Source organism: Monodelphis domestica, chromosome 8, assembly GCF_027887165.1.
Source record: "Monodelphis domestica isolate mMonDom1 chromosome 8, mMonDom1.pri, whole genome shotgun sequence".
In the NCBI taxonomy this organism is placed as follows: domain Eukaryota; kingdom Metazoa; phylum Chordata; class Mammalia; order Didelphimorphia; family Didelphidae; genus Monodelphis; species Monodelphis domestica.
This window is the reverse complement of record NC_077234.1, coordinates 113965163-113983305: the sequence shown is the minus strand read 5'-3', so window position 1 is coordinate 113983305 and position 18143 is coordinate 113965163. Positions and strand designations below refer to the sequence as shown.

The 18143-nt window shown below is 34.7% G+C and overlaps 1 pseudogene; it reads right to left on the bottom strand.

The window, feature by feature from the left end:
• Positions 1 to 14004: 14004 nt before the first annotated feature.
• Positions 14005 to 17214, bottom strand: LOC100010683 (ribonuclease P protein subunit p30-like; annotated as a pseudogene).
• Between the last annotated feature and the right edge of the window lie 929 nt (positions 17215 to 18143).

The following is an 18143-nucleotide window of genomic DNA, read 5'->3' as shown; positions in this document are numbered from 1 at the left end:
TGCTTGAGAAAATTCTCTCTAAGTTTGCAGAATAATTCAAATGCCATAGAAATTGGGGGAAAATTACTCTTCAGTTCATTTATCTCATGTAAAACAACTGGTACCATCTTTTGACACCAACTAACCACATCCTGTAGCTTTCATTGTACATCATTGCCTTTTCATTTTGCTTTGGTTTTGTTTTTACTCATATCCTTTTGTTATTAGAAGTCTATAGGTAAGTCTTTTTTTTAAGTTTACTCTATTTAAAATGTTATGTTTATTTGGTTTTATCGTTTTCAGCATTAAACCATATTGCATTTTTCCCTTTTGTTCATTCTTTGGATGACTGAACCAACAAAATGATATTATTAGGATCTATTTCCATTTAGGATATACTCTACACCAAGGTAAGGCCATTGGGCCTTATGAGTGCTAGGTCTTTCACCAACTCCATCAGAGCTCTGTTTTATCATGCGCAACAATTTCAGGCTATATGAATGAAATTTTGCCATAACTTACATTTTGTGAGGGTAATGTGTTGCCAAATAAACCACTTTTCCCTTTTGCTTTTGTTATATGTGACATTCATAGTGAAGAGTGAAGAGCACCTACCTGGTAATAGATTCTGTAATAAGAGTTTGAGAAAATCTCCAGTCCTCAAGTCTTAGTTAATTTAAAATATCCTCTAAGGTAACTTTCAGATTTATGGGAGCCCCCCTCCTACTCATTGAGCATTTACCTAGCTTTGCTTTATGTATTAGGAGAGCTAAAGGACTATTGTGAAATAGGTGCATGGGAGTGTGAAGTGTAAGTTCACTATTGCATTCTCTATAACAACATTTATCTGTGCAAAGATGTACTTCAATATGATAAAGGATGGGACATTGAAATCTTTGCAATGTTTACTGCCTGATCACATTTAAGGACAGATTCCTCATGGGGTGAATCCAGGGACATTCTTTATTGCCACAGAGATATTCTGGGCTACTATGCCCACTTTGGGGATGATGATAATAATAGATTCTATTAGAAACATTTCTGCTGACGTTGAACAATTGGCTCAGGATATAGTTCAAGCTATTTGCCAGACTTTTAAAGCTATCTCCTTTTTTCAGGAGGAGATTGACTCCTAGGCAAAAACACTTATACAAAACCACTTAACTTTGGACATGTTTACAGTGGCTTCAGGGAGTCCTGTGCTCTTAGTAATCAATCTTGTTCTTATATAAATAAGTCAGAAGTAATTTTTACAAATATCCATGACCTTCAAAGAATTATGAATGACACCCAACCAATCACAAGAGACATCTATGCGACATCTGATGGCCCACTGTGGAACGTCTCTTGGTTAAAGAGTACTAGTCTAGGAACTAATGGACATTTTTAATTTAAGGAATTATCATTTTCTGACTTTGGCTTAGTTGTACTAAGGAGAAAATGTATTTATATTTGTACTGCGAATCATGGACCTGTCGGGGATCTATTAGATTTAGTTTATGTAATCAATTTGTTTCTTTTAAATACGTATGTTTAACTATTACATTGTTAAATGGGTTTGGGGATATTTTTTTTCTTTTGATTTTCTTTTTTTGTTTGTTTGTTTTGGGTTAAGTATGAATTTTTTGGTCTTTAAGGAATTTTATTTCTGATATTTGATATTGAAAGGTCAGTTTACTATGTTTAAAAGTTCTAATAACATTTCATACCTCAAATTTATTTAGGTAAATAGATTTATTTAGACTATTGAAACCTGCCATTTGTGTTTAAATGCTACGGGACTTTAACTGATGTTATTTCGTTCTAATTCCAGACATATTAAAAATGAAGTGCTAATAACTTGCAGATCACAGATGCCATTGACCTATTAAGGGTGACTTATGTCAGTGGCAAGATGGGGAGAGCTATCTCAGAGAATAGTCAGGAAAGTAATTGTTTGGCAAAGATGTAGGTAGGCCTTTTCCAGTTTTTTTTTTTTTCCCCCACCAAGTACATCATCTCTTATAGAGAATATTTTCTCCTAGTTCTGAATTTGGCTTGCTATGCCTTTGACTCTTATATGGAGTAGAAATCAGACTAGGGGATCACATTTCCTTTTGTCATTCCTCTGTCCCTCTTTGTTTGTTATGACAATTTTCTTTAGTTATGGCAGGTGGTGGGTAATCACAATATTATTGAACTTAATGTACATACTCATAAGATATAAGCTTTCTTCACTAGAAAGTAGATAAGGTATTTAATGCATTCTTAAATAATTGATCTACTAATATGTACATTCCATACTGCATCTATTGCTGCTATAAAAACATATACACTGTTTATTAATATTATTTTTTGTTACCATCAAGTTATGTATGTGCTTATATATAGGATTAGATCTTTGCAGTCACTTATCTTTTTGAGAGGAGAATATGAAGCTATCCTAAAGTTTCATAGATTCTTTATTTTTAAGCAATTTTAGGAAAAGGTATTTCCATTAGCCTTGATCAGGAAAACAAATCTTCCAGAGAAAATGCTATAAGGAGAATCATGATTCTAATAGACTAAAAAGAGGATAACAGTATAAGGTGACCCCAGAAATCAGATACTACATCATAAGACTGAGTGATTCTTTGGATATAATAAACTGAATTATACAGGTGAAATCATCTATCTCCTTCAAATTTCCATATGTCCTGATACTTTATTTTGTTTGTAAAATCTTTGTGCCAAAAAGGGGCAGTGCCCACAATGGCTTCCTATAAATGCGTCTATACATCTTATTTGATATGATAAAAAACACAAACATAAATTTAGACCCTTCAATTAGTGTATAATTCCTTTAGGACCTAACATATTCTATTGAGATGATTCATTAAGCAGACTAATGTGTCTCCCAGAGAATCAGAGGGGGTAATGTGGAAAGTTAATATTAATCTGTATGATTTTTTGGCACCTCAGGTCAATCTTTGTATTTCAAAGGAAAAAAAGTTTGATCTAAGATTGGAGCTATAAACATGCTTCTTCCCTTTGCTCCCCCTTTGAATTAAAGTAGAGACTAAGTTCTTTTTTCTATTTGTAAACAATTCTCCTGAAGAATTTAGCCACTAAATTAGATAAACGGAGATAGGTGGAGAAAAATGGACACGTCTACTATGTAGCCATTGTAAATCTCACATGACTTGGCATCTATCCACTTTTAAAATTTTTGAATTTAATTTTTCCACACTTTATTCAGAGACTATTGAGTCTTGAATTCTCTCCCTCTTTCTCCCCAAACCTCTACTACCTTGATATGGTAAACAATCTCATATAGATTTTATATGTTCAATAATATAAAGCATAATACTTTTGTGAAAAGAAACTCAAATAAAAAATAAGAAAGTGAAAAATGTACTTTGGTCTCAATTCATATTTAGTTATTTTTTTGTGGAAAAATTCATTTTTATCATGAATCCTTTGGGATAGTTTTGGATCATCATATTGCTCAGAATAGCTGTAATCCACTATTGTTCATGTTAAAGTATTTCATCACTGTACAGTGTTCTCCCGGTTCTGCTTATTTCACTCTGTTTCAGCTTGTATAAGTCTTTCCAGGTTTTTCTGAGTCCTTCCTGCTTGTCATTTCTTACAGTGAAATAGATTTTAATTTCAATAATATATCAAAAAGATACTATAATTTATCTAACCATTCCCCAATTGATGGTTATACTCTCACTTTCCAAATCTTTGTGCCACTAAAAAGAGATGCTTTAAATATTTTTGTATGTATAGATCCTTTTCCTTTCTTTATTTCTTTGGGATACAAATCCAGAAATGATATTGCTCACTCAAAAAGTATGTACTGTGTTATAGTCATTTGAGCATAGGTCCAAATTGCTCTCCTGAATGACTGAATCAGTTCAAACTTCTCCAAGAATTCATTCATTTTCCAGCTTTCCCAGATCCCCTCCAAGTTTTGTCATTTTCCTTTTATGTCATAATAGCCAAACTGATAGGTGGGAGATGTACCTCAGAGTTATTAAAATTTGTATTTCATTAATAAATAATGATTTAGAGTATTTTTTGCATAGCTATAGAGAGTTTTGATTCCTTTGTTTGAGAACTGCCTGGTCATATCCTTTGATCGTATTTCTACTTGGTAATAACTTGTATTCTTATATATTCAACTGATTTCTCTATGTATCTGAGAAATGAGGCTTTTACTAGAGAGACTTGTAAAAATATTATACCATTAGGATTGCTGCAATTTGTTTTCCAACCTATTTACCCCTTTGTATTTCCAGACCTCCATCTTCCACAATGTGCCCTTTTTTCTTTTAGCCACACCTCCTTTATCCCCTCCTATGTTCCTGTAAGTTAAGATATCTTTCTATACCCAATTGTTTGTGTATATTCTTCCCTCCTGAGTCAATTCTGATGAAAATAAAGTTCACATGCTCTCCTCCCCTCCTTCCATATCTTCCCTTCCAGTGTAAACCCTTTCATGTCTCTTTTATGTACAATAATTTACCCCACTTTATTTCCCTCCCCCACCTCCTAATGCATTCCTCTTTCTTGTATATTAATTGAATTTAATTTTTTATAACTTCCCATCATATTTAACTGATACCCTCACCCACATCACTGTGTACTTTTTCTAATTGCTTTAATAATTACAAAGACCTTTGGTGTTAAAAGAATCATTTCCCTACATAGTGATGTATACAATTTAACCTTATATTGTGTCTTTTGTTTTTTCTTTCCTGTTTAATATTTTATGATTCTCTTGAGTCTGAGGGTTGAATTTTCCATTCAAGTCATATTTTTTGTTTTGTTATTTTTTTTAATCAGGAATGCTTAGAAGTCCTTTACTTAAACGAATACCCATTTTTTCACCCAGAAGGATTATGCTCAGTTTTGCTGTGTAAGGTATACTGAGTTGAAGTCCTGTTTCCTTTACCCTCTGGAATATCCACACTCTCCAATCCTTTAGGGTAGAAGTTGCTAACTATTGTGTTATCCTGACTGTGGTTCTTCACCTTTATGTATAATATATTCACTGTCCCCTAAATGCCATGGAGAAGCCAGGAAAAGTAGTTGACTTTGAACATTGTTTTTTTTTCCTTTTAACTAAATCTTTGGTCAAGTGTGATATGTGTGTTTATTAATGTTTAAGTGTTCTGTTTTCAGCCTTCATGTATATTTCATAAAACCAGCATTCTGTGGCCTTGTGAGGAATACTGTCTTCTAGTCTTCAAATATGTTTTAATACTTTTTTGTTTGTTTATTCAGTTTAAAGACTTTTGGTTATAAAAAGGTAGGGTTTGGGGCAGCCTCCTACACGACACATTTTACACTATAGGTACTCACCTTAAAGTTAGTATTTTGACACATATCTCCTTTACTGACATCTTTGTATCCTTGACTTTTGGGCATATAAAAATTGTAAAACACTATATAAAACTATTCAGAATATTTGTTTAAATTATTAATCTTAACTAAAACTCACTTATAAAAAATGATGAATTGTTTCTTCTCAACTGCTTGCAATATTTTCTCCTTGACCTGAGAGTTTTGGCTATACAATTATGCCCGGGAGATATGGGTATCCTTTTCAATTGGTGGATTCTTTCAATTTCTATTTTTTCCTCTGTTTCTGGAATATCAAGACAGCTTTTCTTGATGATTTCTTTTTTGTTTTTTAAAAATAATTTTATTGATTAATTAATTTAAACTATTTTTCCATGTTGTTTCCATGTTTTCAATGTATGACTCATGTTCTTTCCATTCCCTCCTTCTTCCCTCCTCTCAGAATCAATAAGCAATTCAACTGGATTTTACATGTATGGTTGTTCAAAACTTATTTCCATATCATTAATATTTGCAATAGTGATCATTTAGAGTCAACATCACCAATCATATCCCCATCGAACCATGTGATCAATCATATGTTTTTCTTCTGGATTTCTACTTCCACAATTCTTTCTCTGGGTGTGGATAATGTTCTTTCTCATAAGTCCCTCAGGATAGTTCTGGGTCATTGCATTGCATCTAATAGAGAAGTCCATTTACATTGAATTGTCTTATAATGCATCAGTCTCTCTGTACAAGGTTCTCCTGGTTCTGCTCCTTTCAATCTGCATCAGTTCCTAAAGGTCTTTCAAGTTCACATGGAATTCCTCCAATTCATCATTCCTTTAAGCACAATAGTATCCCATTGCCATTATATACCATACTTTGTTTAGTTATTTCCCAACCCATGGACACCCAATTTCCAATTTATTGCAACTACAAAGATCAAGCTATACATATTTTTGTACAAGTCTTTTTCCTTATTAATTCTTTGGAGTACAAACCCAGCAGTAGTATAGCTGGATCAGAGGACAGGCATTCTTTAAAGCCCTTTAGGCATAGTTCCAAATTGCCTTCCATAAAAATTGGATCAATTAACAAATCCACCAGCAGTTTTAGTGTCCCAATTTTGCCCAAACCCCTCAAACATTTATCACTTTCCTTTGCTGTCATATTGGGCAGTCTGCTAGGTTTAAGGTGGTACCTCAGAGTTGTTTTGATTTGCATTTCTCTAATTATGAGTGTCTTAGTACACTTTTGTAAGGATAATTTAGGGTCATGACCTAATCTAAGTTTGATTTTTGGTTACCAGGGGATATCCCAAATAAAATACCCAAGTCAGTTTGGAAATCTATGGTGGTTTAATCAATATAGAGGTAAGAACTCAAGGAGAAGAGAGAGTGAAGGTATAGGATTTCACCTGCCTGGTCTGTGCCAGGGGGAGTTCAAAGTCCTCTGCCACAAGGTTTCTGAAGAAGATTAGAGGCTTCTAAGTGGATAGTGTTTGGAAGGTAAAGGAGGAAAAATCATCCTAAACTCTGAGAGAGTTCAGAAGAGATGGCTCACCTGAACTAAGTTACTATGCTTCCTCCAGTATGGTATCAAGGGAAACTCACCCCTAAACCAGATAATAGCTGCTGCTATGCCAAGATGCCAAGACACTCAGCAAGCTGCCGCCAGCCACCTCTCTGCTGCAAAAGAGGCTGGAGAGAGGATGTGGCATGAAATATATAGATGGTTTTACATCACTTTCCTGCATCTCACCTGTACCAATGGTAGCTTAAGCTTGACTTAGGACAGCCCAGGGGTCTGTCAGCTGTTTCTAATTTGTCATTTGCTAGCACATGTCTATCATAGGCCATCCTCCTTGATACTTAATCCTTAAGTAAGGAGATAGACATTCCTAATTTTGTTAGACTAAGTAGGTTGGAGTAATCTAAAGTTCACACTTTTTCATGTGCTTATTGATAGCTTTGATTTCTTTATCTGAAAATGGCCTATTCATGTCCCTTGCCCATTTATCAATTGTGCAATGGTTTGATTTTTTTTATACAATTGACTTAGCTCCTGATTCATTTGAGAAATTAGACTTTTGTCAGAGGTTTTTGTTATATTTTCCCTCAATTTGTTGCTTCTTTTCTAATTTTGGTTGCATTAGTTTTTTTTTTTTTGTACAAAAACTTTTCAATTTAATGTCATCGAAATTATTTATTTTACATTTTGTAGTATTCTCTATCTTACTTGGTCCTAAAATCTTTCCTTTCTATAGATCTGACAGGTATACTATTCTGTTTACCTGATTTACTTATAGTTTCCCTCTTTATATTTAAGCCATTTACCCATCCTGGATTTATCTTGGTATAAGGGTATGAGATGTTGACCTAAAACTAATCTTTCTCATACTGCTTTCTAAGTTTCCCAGCATTTTTTTGTCAAATAGTGGGTCACTCCTGGATTGTTATAACAGCATTCTTACTGGTCTCCCTGATTCATCTCTCCCTGATGGGTTCCAGCCTCCAACTCAGGATCTTCCTAGAAATGTTACTCCCATCCCCAACCCCAATTCAACCCACTCCAATAAATTTGGGAAAGGTATACAGGAGCAGCAGTAGTAACACTAATGGAGACATTATGGTATGCGTCCTTACCAAAGCACGTGAGCACTCAAGGGGCAGAGCTAGTTGCTTTATTAAATGCTTTACAAATTGGTAAAGATAAACGGGTCGATATTTACACAGATTCCCAGTATGCATTTTCAGTAATTCATGCCACTGCAGAAATTTGGAAACATAGAGGATTTTTGACAAGTGCAGGCAAAGAGATCACATGTGCCAAACTAATAATGCAACTTCTTGAGGCTGTACAACTTCCCAAGGAAGTGGCAATAATCCACTGTAGATCACACACAGGAGCTAATGATCGTGTGTCTTTAGGAAAGCATAGAGCTGACATTACAGCAAAATTTGGAGCTAGAGAAGGACCTTTTCGTGTATTGAATTTCTCAATAGTTGAGCAGGACAATCTAACTTATGCCTATAATGAGCAGGAAATTCAATCATGGATAAAGAACTTAGGAGCAAAAAAAATAAGAGGAATATGGTTTTCGCAACTAGGCAAGCCCATACTGCCTAAAAATTTATTTTATCATGTGTGCAATGCAATACATGCACAAGGACATTGTGGAACCCAAGCTGTGATCAATTCAGTGAGATGATTTTGGACTGCACCAGGAATATCCTCATATGCCATAAGAATTTGTCAAAAATGTAAAATTTGTATGCAATTCAATCAGGGAGTTTATAAGACCAAAGGCTTAGGAGGTCGTCCCTTAGCATATACTCCATTTGAATGCATACATATAGATTTTATCAATATGCCAAAAGACAAAGGGTTTAAGTATTGCCTTGTCATCATAGACAGACTGACTAGATGGCCAGAAGTTTTTCCTTCCAAAAAGAACAACCCAGCATTTGTGGTCAAAATCCTATTAAAAGAAATCATATCTAGATTTGGGATTCCCTCAAAATTGGACTCAGACCATGCAAGTCACTTTACTCAGTCAATATTAAATGAAATTTATAAAAATCTAGGAATACAAGCAACACACCACACACCATATCATCCCCAAAGTTCAGGGAAAGTGGAAAGATTAAATAAATACATTAAAACTTTGATAGGAAAATTTTGTGCAGAAACATACCAAAAATGGACAAACATTCTGCCATTAGTTCTGTTCCATCTTAGAACACGACCCAGTGGAGATTTGCACATTCTCTCCATTTGAGATGCTATATGGACATGCAATTTGGCAAGGAAGGACTTATAAACCAGCTTACATTGCCATGATAGGTGGAGATTGTCAATTAACAAAATATATGCAAGCTTTACAGACAAGAATAGCAGAATTGCATGAAATGGGCTTGATACAACAAAAAGTACCCCTGGATGACAATTTGTACAACATCAAACCAGGAGACATAGTATACTTAAAAATTTTCAATAGAAAATTGGCTACAGACATAAAATTGACTGGACCACATGAAGTGTTGCTTACTACCGCAACAGCTATAAAAGTTGCAGGGAAAGATTCATGGTTTCACTGTTCCCACGTGAAACCAGAAAAAGTTCAACACCACTGTAACATACATAGGGCTGAGAAATGGAAACAAAAACTAATTAACATAAAAAGTACAACACAAAGAAATAATAGTGACACATAATGTTCCAGACAACTTCCCAGCCCAGAGGAAAAGCAACCCAGAGGAAAAGCAACCCAGAGGAAAAACATCCCAGAGGAAAAGCATCCCAGAGGAAAAGATTTTAAACCAGCCCAGTGGAAAAGCATCAAGAAAAGATGCTAGAGACAAGAAAAAAAGAAGAAAAGCTGAAATGGACAGCTAAGACTTTGAACTTTGTAAATTTGTTTATATAAGAAGAAGACAGATCAAATATGAGACATGTGTAAGACTGAGAGTGTTGAAATAATAAAACAAAAGTAATTTCACATATTAGGGAAATAGCATGCATCACTACATAACATGGAAGAAATAAGAGATCCATCAGTCAACATGAGAAGTGGAAATCTGAAGAAACTTGATAAGTATTAATTCAACACAACACTATTAGACACAAAACACAAAATCACAAACTGACATTGAGAGACCTTGTTTATATAAATAAGGGTCTGAAATTGTATTTATGAAAAATGTAAATATGTATATAGTTAGTTCCATTGGGTCTTAGGCAAATAGAAAGATCAGTAGATATTTCTATTTGACTGACATCATGATGTGGAACAATGCGTATTGTTGTATTATATGTAAATAATTTCTGTAAAGAAGGTATTAGTTTTAGTTAACTTAGAGTATTAGCACTAAGATTCAATTTCTTGTAAGAGTTTTGTTTGACATTTTTGTACTGAATTTAATGTAAAACCCCAAAATTACCCTTACCCTTACTTTCCCGCAAAGAATCCTTAGAGTAGGTTTAGTAAATTGGTAACTATAATATAAATATGTGACCTTGAGAAGGTCACAACAAAAAAGGGGACAATTGTGGAAAGGAAACTAGACTAACAGTTTGTGTGGGGGAAGGGCCAACTGGGAGTGGCAGTTGGGTCTTATGACTAGCACTTCCTTCCTGCCGGGAGAGGTCTTGCATCCTGGGGTTGGAGGAGAGAGGAGCTTCGTCAGCCCAGTCTGGAGTGGCATGCTCTTCTTGGTTCAGCCCAAAGACACAGGCTTCTAAAGGTTAGAATTGTTCTTGTTTGCTTTCTGTCTACTGCTAAGATTCTGAATTAGAACAATGAGAGCAGACGGGAGTGGGCACCAGCCTCTGGGGCCTGGCCTCAGGTCTGAAGCTGAGAAAAACTCCAATCCCAACTAGTTATTAAACTTAATGTTATTTGAATTTCCAGTCAGATAAGTGGACTATCTTTTCTGGTCATAAAGGGAGCTAAACTTCAGTTTCAGTCATTCAAAGATAAACAAACCTCATTGGACCCCTGCTGTTTCCTCTCAGCAGGGGGCATCTCCCTCCACTGCCTCACCAGGCAGTATACCCTCTCTCCCTTCTCTCCCTTTAACTCCTCATTACCCCATACAAACCTCCCATTATTCCCCAATTATCACCATTTTTCAATTCCCATTTCCTTTCCCAATAAATATTACACTATCAACACCAGGATTAAATACAAAATCCTTTGTCCAAGGTCTTTCATACACTGCTTCTCCCTCCTTTCCAGGTTTTATACATGTTGGGATCCAGTTACAATGGTCTCCTTGTTGTTCCCTCAAAAGAACTCCATATATTAGCTCCAGGTTTTTACACCAGCTGTCACTCCCAAGAGGGGAATTCTTTCCCCTCTACCCCCTGGTTTTCCTGGTTCCAAGTTGCAGCCAATAACCCACCTTCTACAATGCCTCTCATGAGGCATTGCCTTCAATGTGTGCACCTTCATTGTGAGACTAGGTATGGTTTATATAGTATATGCCTTGTTTGCACATAACAGATAGCATGTCTTCCCTATAAGACCATGAGCTTGAAAGTGGGGACTTTTTGGACCCTTTTTTGTAATGCCAGAACTTAGCACAGGGCCTGGCACACAGTAGGCACTTAAATGTTGGTTGACTTGATTTATTAAATGCAAACTGATTGTAAACAAAGGCAGATATAGGAGGACATCTATTAGTATGTGCATAAAAATTGACAGTGGTTTGGCTGGAGCACAGTGTGTAAATGAGAATGATATGAGGAATTTAAATACAAAATATCGAATCACAAAAATGAAGAGGCTAATGGAAGGTTCCTTCTCTCATAATTGTATGAGAAAAAAATTTATGACCAAATGAGGAACTGAAGAGAAAACTGACAACATATTAGATAAAAGCAATGGAGTCAAAATCAAAAGATAGAGAAAAAACTATTTGTATCAAATTCTTATACTCAAAATCCATAGAGAATTGCCATAAATTTATATGATCACAAGCCATTCTTGAAGAGTTTTTCCAAAGAAATAGAAACTATCATAATTGCCTGAAAAATGTTTAAAATCACTAAAAAGCAGGGAAAGGCAAAAACATTGTGGAGTATTACTTAGGAAGTCCTAAACGGTAAGAAAATTCACTGACAGAATTGTTTTGGGTAGAAAGGGAGTATGACAAGAGAATTTCTGGCTCAGGCTGATTGTTGGCACTGTGATAAGAGAAAGACTCTGATGGGAAACTCTGGCTGAGGTTTCTTGTCACCACTATGAGGAAAAGAGGACCCTATCCTCCTCTTTACTTCTAGCTTCCAGACATTGTTCCTGGAAGCTCAGAAGGTCACAATACCTGTATAGTCAAGGTTGGGAAAGCCAAAGCTTCTGTGTTGACCTCATGGCAGGTGTCCTTTATTGGCCTCTTTGTTACTTGTTTCCAAACATGTATATCTTTATCTTATCCTTCTATTGTCCCTTGTTGCTTTTTGTTCTTATGTCCAGTTTTGGTGACTTGGTAGATAGTGGAGTGATTTGCCATTTTCCTTCACCTCATTTTACAGAGGGGAAGACTGAGGCAAATAAGGTTAAGTAACTTGCCCAGGGTCACACAGTTAAGAAGTGTCTGAGGCTAGATTTAACTTGGGAAGAGGTGCCTTCCTGACTCCAAGCCTGGTACTCTATCCAATGCTCCATGTAGTTGCCTGTGCTACTACTAATACATTCATATTCTATATGAGGTTGCTGAAGCTGATGATCTAAGCTTTCTGGCTTTTTCTACTAAACAAACTAGTCAAACTAGACAAACTAGTACTCTGGATGAAATAAATCTCTGCAGATAAGAACTATCTCTGAATTGTTGATTTGGCAATTGACAATAGTACCAAAATCAATGAGTTCTCAGCTAACTGTTGTCTCAGCAGGTTAATTCACTGCTAACGGAGCTATGACTTTGTCTCTCTGGAAAACAATTTGGAATTATGGAAGTTACTAAAATGTTCATACACTAAAATATTCATGACCCTGAGATTACAGTATGAGGACTATATTCCCATGTAGTTCATGAAAGCAAGAAATTATCCAAATATACAAAAATATGTGTAGAGTCAAATAATTTAGGATAACAAAAGGTTAGAAATAAGACACAAACATGTTTAGGGAATTAACAAATTGTGGCATATAAATATAATTAACTAATATATTGCACTGTAAAGAATGACAAATATGAAGAATTCAGGGAAACATGGAAGATATAAGAAGTTATGTGAAGAAAGCAGGGGTAAACAAGTTACATGAATTTTTCCTACCAAATAAATCATTAATAAAGAGAAGCCACAAATTGTTAAAATACAATCAATGGTCAATGTTAATACTATTAGTGAAAAGACACAGCTCTCCTTTCTGTTAAGACTAAATCTGGCTTTTTAGATGTGGGGGAATACATTTTGTAAGAGGATTCATGTAAGGATCTTTTGGGAAACATCCATTGTATAAAAACAAATACAGTAATATATTTTTCTTCTTCAACAAAATTAAAAAAAAAAAGATGTTTCACCCCCTGAAAAAGGACAAATTCACTTCAAATTTAGTACTAAAATGTTTTGCTCATAGGGAAAATTTTAACATTCCCCTAACTATACTATTTATTTTGAATAGCAATATGGAAAAAATAAATTAAATTGCTGATTTGTTTTTCAGGGACTCTTCCTAACCCCTTTTGGGGTTTTCCTGGCAAAAACACTACAGAGGATTGCTGTTTCCTTCTCAGTTCATCTTACAGATGAGGAAACTAAAGCAGAGTTAAGTGTTTTGCCCAGGTTATAGAGCTGGTAAGTATCTGAGGTTGGATTTGAACTTAGGAAGAGGAGCCTTCCTGACTTCAGGTCTGACAATCTATCTCCTGAAGGACCTAACTGCCCTAAATTATAGAAACTATAGTATAAAAGAGCATTAAAGTATTTAAAGAACAAGAGATAGAGATAAGGTGATATTTAAATTAATTAAAACATTTTGTCAACTATGTTCTTTACAATGTCTTACTTGCAAGCAGGAACAAAATTCTGTTTTTCATTTAAAGAAAGTTTATCTAAATCAATCAATAAATTATTACTGGTGGTTCATTAGTCTCTTCCCTATTTTTAGTGACTGTAATATAAAAGTTTAAAAATTATCCATTCCAAGATAAAATTCAAGCAGAAATCCAGGTGAAGTGCTTTCTTCATGATTGTTGGTGTCAGTCAATAAAAGGAGCTGATGAAAGTCAAAGCATTTCCAAAAGCAGTCTTTCTGTTTTCTCCATAAATAAGTATAGTCCTGCAATTTGTGGATATTGCTGCCTTGGTATCACTTTCAGAGAGTCCAAATGACAAGCCTAAATTTTCTATGTCATATGGTCCTCTTATTCTAAAGGCCTTTCTGCACCAGTAGATACAGTTACATTCTTCTCCTTGCAGATCTGCATCAAACTCGGTGCAATGGAATTGGTGTATCTCCTCATTGTGGAGTCTGTAATGCAGAAGAATAAGTAAGCTCAAACTCAATGTCTTGTTCAATTGCCACATTAATAGGAAATCTTCTAAAGTAAAATGGCAACTTCTCTGTTACTGTTATGCATAACAAATCCATATCCAAATTAGTGTAAGAAACGTGGAAAAGTTTTTCTGTTTTAGGAAAAACTGCAACAATGTCATATAATTTGACACAAGAAGATGCTCTCAGAACATTGCAGTGTGATGGATCTGATACTTTTAAGTGTCAGTCTACTTATAATTTTAATTGGTTCCAATTTTCCCTATAATAGGTAGAGAGGAAAAGAACATAGGAGGAACTATTGGGTTGTCAGTTTCCTGTTTCTTTTCCTTAAAGTCTACAACATGATTAATGGCAACAGCTGAATATCCAAGGTGAGCTGCATTTTCCAGAAGCCCTTTAAGTGCCTTAGTGTCTAGGCCCTTCCTCAGGTTCAAATCCACAAACACAGTATCACGTGATAAAAATCTCTTGATGATTTCTTGATAATGTCTAAGCTCTTTTTTTATCATGACTTTCAGGTAGTCTAATATTATTTAAACTGTCTCTCCTTGATTTATTTTCCATGTGAACAATTTTTTCCCATGAATTTTAAAATATATTTTCTTATTTTTTCCATTCTTTTTGCTTTTTTTTCCCTTAATGTCTCAGAGCCATTAGGTCCCCCTGCCCAGTTCCAATTTTTAAGCATCATGTTCTTGAGTGAATTTTTCTATATTCTTTTCCATTTGATCAATTCTACTTTTTAAAGAGTTCCTTTCCTTAGTGAATTTTTTATCTCTCTTTCCAAAGGGCACATTTTGTCTTTCAAGAAGTTTTTCTCTCCATTGCATTTAACAGCATATTTTTTGATCAGGCCAATTCTGCTATTTAAAGAGGTTTTCCCTTCTTTGGGTTTTGTTCCTCTTTTAACAATTACGCTACTATGTTTTATAAAGTATTAATTTCTTATTTACTAAGGGGTTAACTCTTTTTTCATGATTTCCCTGAATACAGTGGCTATCTCCATGGGAGTTACTTCAATCTAAAAGACTGAAGATTCCTTTGATCACCACTCCTTAAATATATATCAACCATAAAGCTGGGAGTTCTTAACATTTTGTGTCATAGACCCATTTGTCAGTCTGGTGAAGCCTATGGAATCTTCAGGATAGTTTTGTTAAAGACATAAAATATAAAACTTTCATTTCTTTTCCCTGTTTTTATTCTATTTCTTTTATTTGATTTTTAAATTCTTTCACAAGCTCTTCAAGTAATTCTTTTTGGGCTTGAGAACAATTAATGCTTTTGGTGGAAAGTTTGGATTGAATAGTGTTGACTTTGTTATCTCCTTTTCTTTTAGTTTAAAAAATATTGAAGTTGGACTTTTTACCTATATTAAGGTATATTCAATGTTCAAAGTATGTTCAAACACAATGTTCACTGTTCCAAGTTTCAGGTCTTTTTTGCAGCTGCCTTTAGAGCTGACAAGCCGACACTAGTGATCTCTCCACTTTCAGTACTTCTAAGGTGGTATGATATGAGAAGAGGTGTATTTAATACTCCCCATGCCTATAATCTGGTCTGTGAATAACCCCAAACATTCTTTTACCACTTGAAACTGCGACCAGCTTCTCCTGCTCCCCTGTGGCTGGTGTATTCTGGTTTTCCTTTCCCCCCACCTGTGATTGCACCTTCAATATTGTATTATTTCTGTATATAGGAAATGGGAAAATATTGTTGTACTCAAAGCCAGCAAAGGAACCCCTCTATTCTCCTCCTGAGCCATAGTTAGATCCCCCTTACCATCTATGGCTGGGAGTTCTGGAAGTTCTGGCTGCTGCTTCAGATGGGCCCAAGGCCTATTGCCTAGGTTGGGCTTGCCCTGACACTCTGGGATCCACCACTTTCCCAAGTGCACTAGAACCCTAAGGCTATCCTTCCAAGTTGTATTGTGCTGAAAAATTATTAACTTTGTCTTTTTGGGCTTATGCTGCTCTAGAATTCATTTTGAAGCATGACATCATTGCTTTCTGGAGGGTTATTTAGTAGAAAAAATATGTGTCTTCTTAGATGATACCCCCTAGACAACCTGCTTCTTGTCCATATTGTTGGGATCCTCCAGTCAAAGAGTGTTGGGAAAGGGATTTTGCAAAGAGTATAAATTGGAGTAAGGGAAGGAAGTAGCTCTCTCTTTACTGGGGACACTAGATTGAGGAGCCATGTGGTCTAGATTGGGGAGGTAATCTGTTCCAGGGATGGAGGTGGCTAAGAGAACAGCCAGTCACATATGGATAGTGCCTTTTCCTTCTCTAACCTGCTTTTTATTATTTAATAAATAATTATAAATTAAAATGTGGTCTACAGAAAATTTTTAAATCACAACAGAACTCCCAAATATTTGATTATATATGCATCACCTTATAGGCCTTTAGGTCTTATCAATATCTTAATTCTTTCTGTATTTTCTATACTTTCTATTCTTGACATGTTGTGCTGCCTTCAGGATAGGGCATCGGTGTCTGTATCTGTCTCTCTGATTTGGTACAAAGTACTGAAATCCTTGTTAACTTGTGTGGCTACCCTTCCTGAGTAAACATGTTAGTAGCTTGTGGGTAAGATTCTGATGTTAACTATGTTTTTAATATAATAGATAATTAATCTTGAATTAAAATGAAAATCATATGTATTATACTCTTAAGAAATCATAAATAATTTAATTAGGCAAGTTAATTTCACAAAATTATTAAAAAGTCATTTGTTAAAAATTATGTTAATAGTTAGATTCATACCTTTGACCAACTGTGCTTAAATTCATTATAATCCATCCCTTCAATCTGATGGTTACCTGGATACCATAAATCATCCAAATTATCTAAATTCAACAAGTCATTAGTGAGAAACTCATATTGATCTCTGAGCCCTTTTACTGTAGGCATTCTCCTTTTGTGATAAGGGTATCAGTGCTTCATACATTTTCAGTTTTCTACAGGTCACTAAATTTATTTTCCAAATGTTCTATTAAAACATGGCCTTTAAGATTTTACATTAAATGATAATACACCTACTTTGAAGAGTCTAAAAATTTAATGCAATGCATGAAGAAAGAAGCATTTACTCTAATTAATTCACCAGAGAGTTGATCATGAATTGAACATCTAAATAATATATGAGTTAATAACAACATAGACAATTTTGTGTTAAATTCCTTGTTAATATTGGCCAACACACAGAGAGGAGAGGTATTACTTCTTTAATATTTCTCAGCCCCAAATTAATCCAGAACTTTTATGTGGTCAAAAAGCATTTTTTCCATAGATTTCTTTTAGCTTTCTTCAATGTTTAAGTTAAAGTATTACAGTTATCAGGTAAGTCAGTCATTTAGGTAGTATAGTGGATAGAATGCTAGCAATAGAATCAGAGAAGCTTGAGTTCAAATCCTGCCTAAAGCATTTTCTAGTTCTGTCATTTTGGGAACGGTCTTAATTTTTTCATTTTCTATTCACACACTTGCAAAGGAATAGTAAGAGTTCTAAACTTAGAAAATTATTTGTGAGAATGAAATGAGAATTAGTCATAGAAAACATATATCACATTGAAGTTGTATATCAATGATAACTCTTAAATAATGTATAACTTAAAGAATTTTGGTCTTGAAGCCACAAATCAAATTTCAATTTCTTACTGCAAGTATGATCATGGATAAGCCTTTTCATGTTTATAAAACTCATTTTTTCATTTATAAAATAAGAAGAGCATTAGATAGATGAAAACTAAGATACCTGTCAGTTCCAAAGAATTAAGAATTTATAGTTTTCACAATAAACTACCTGAAGATGAAGTGAATAGAATTTTATTTTTATTTTTT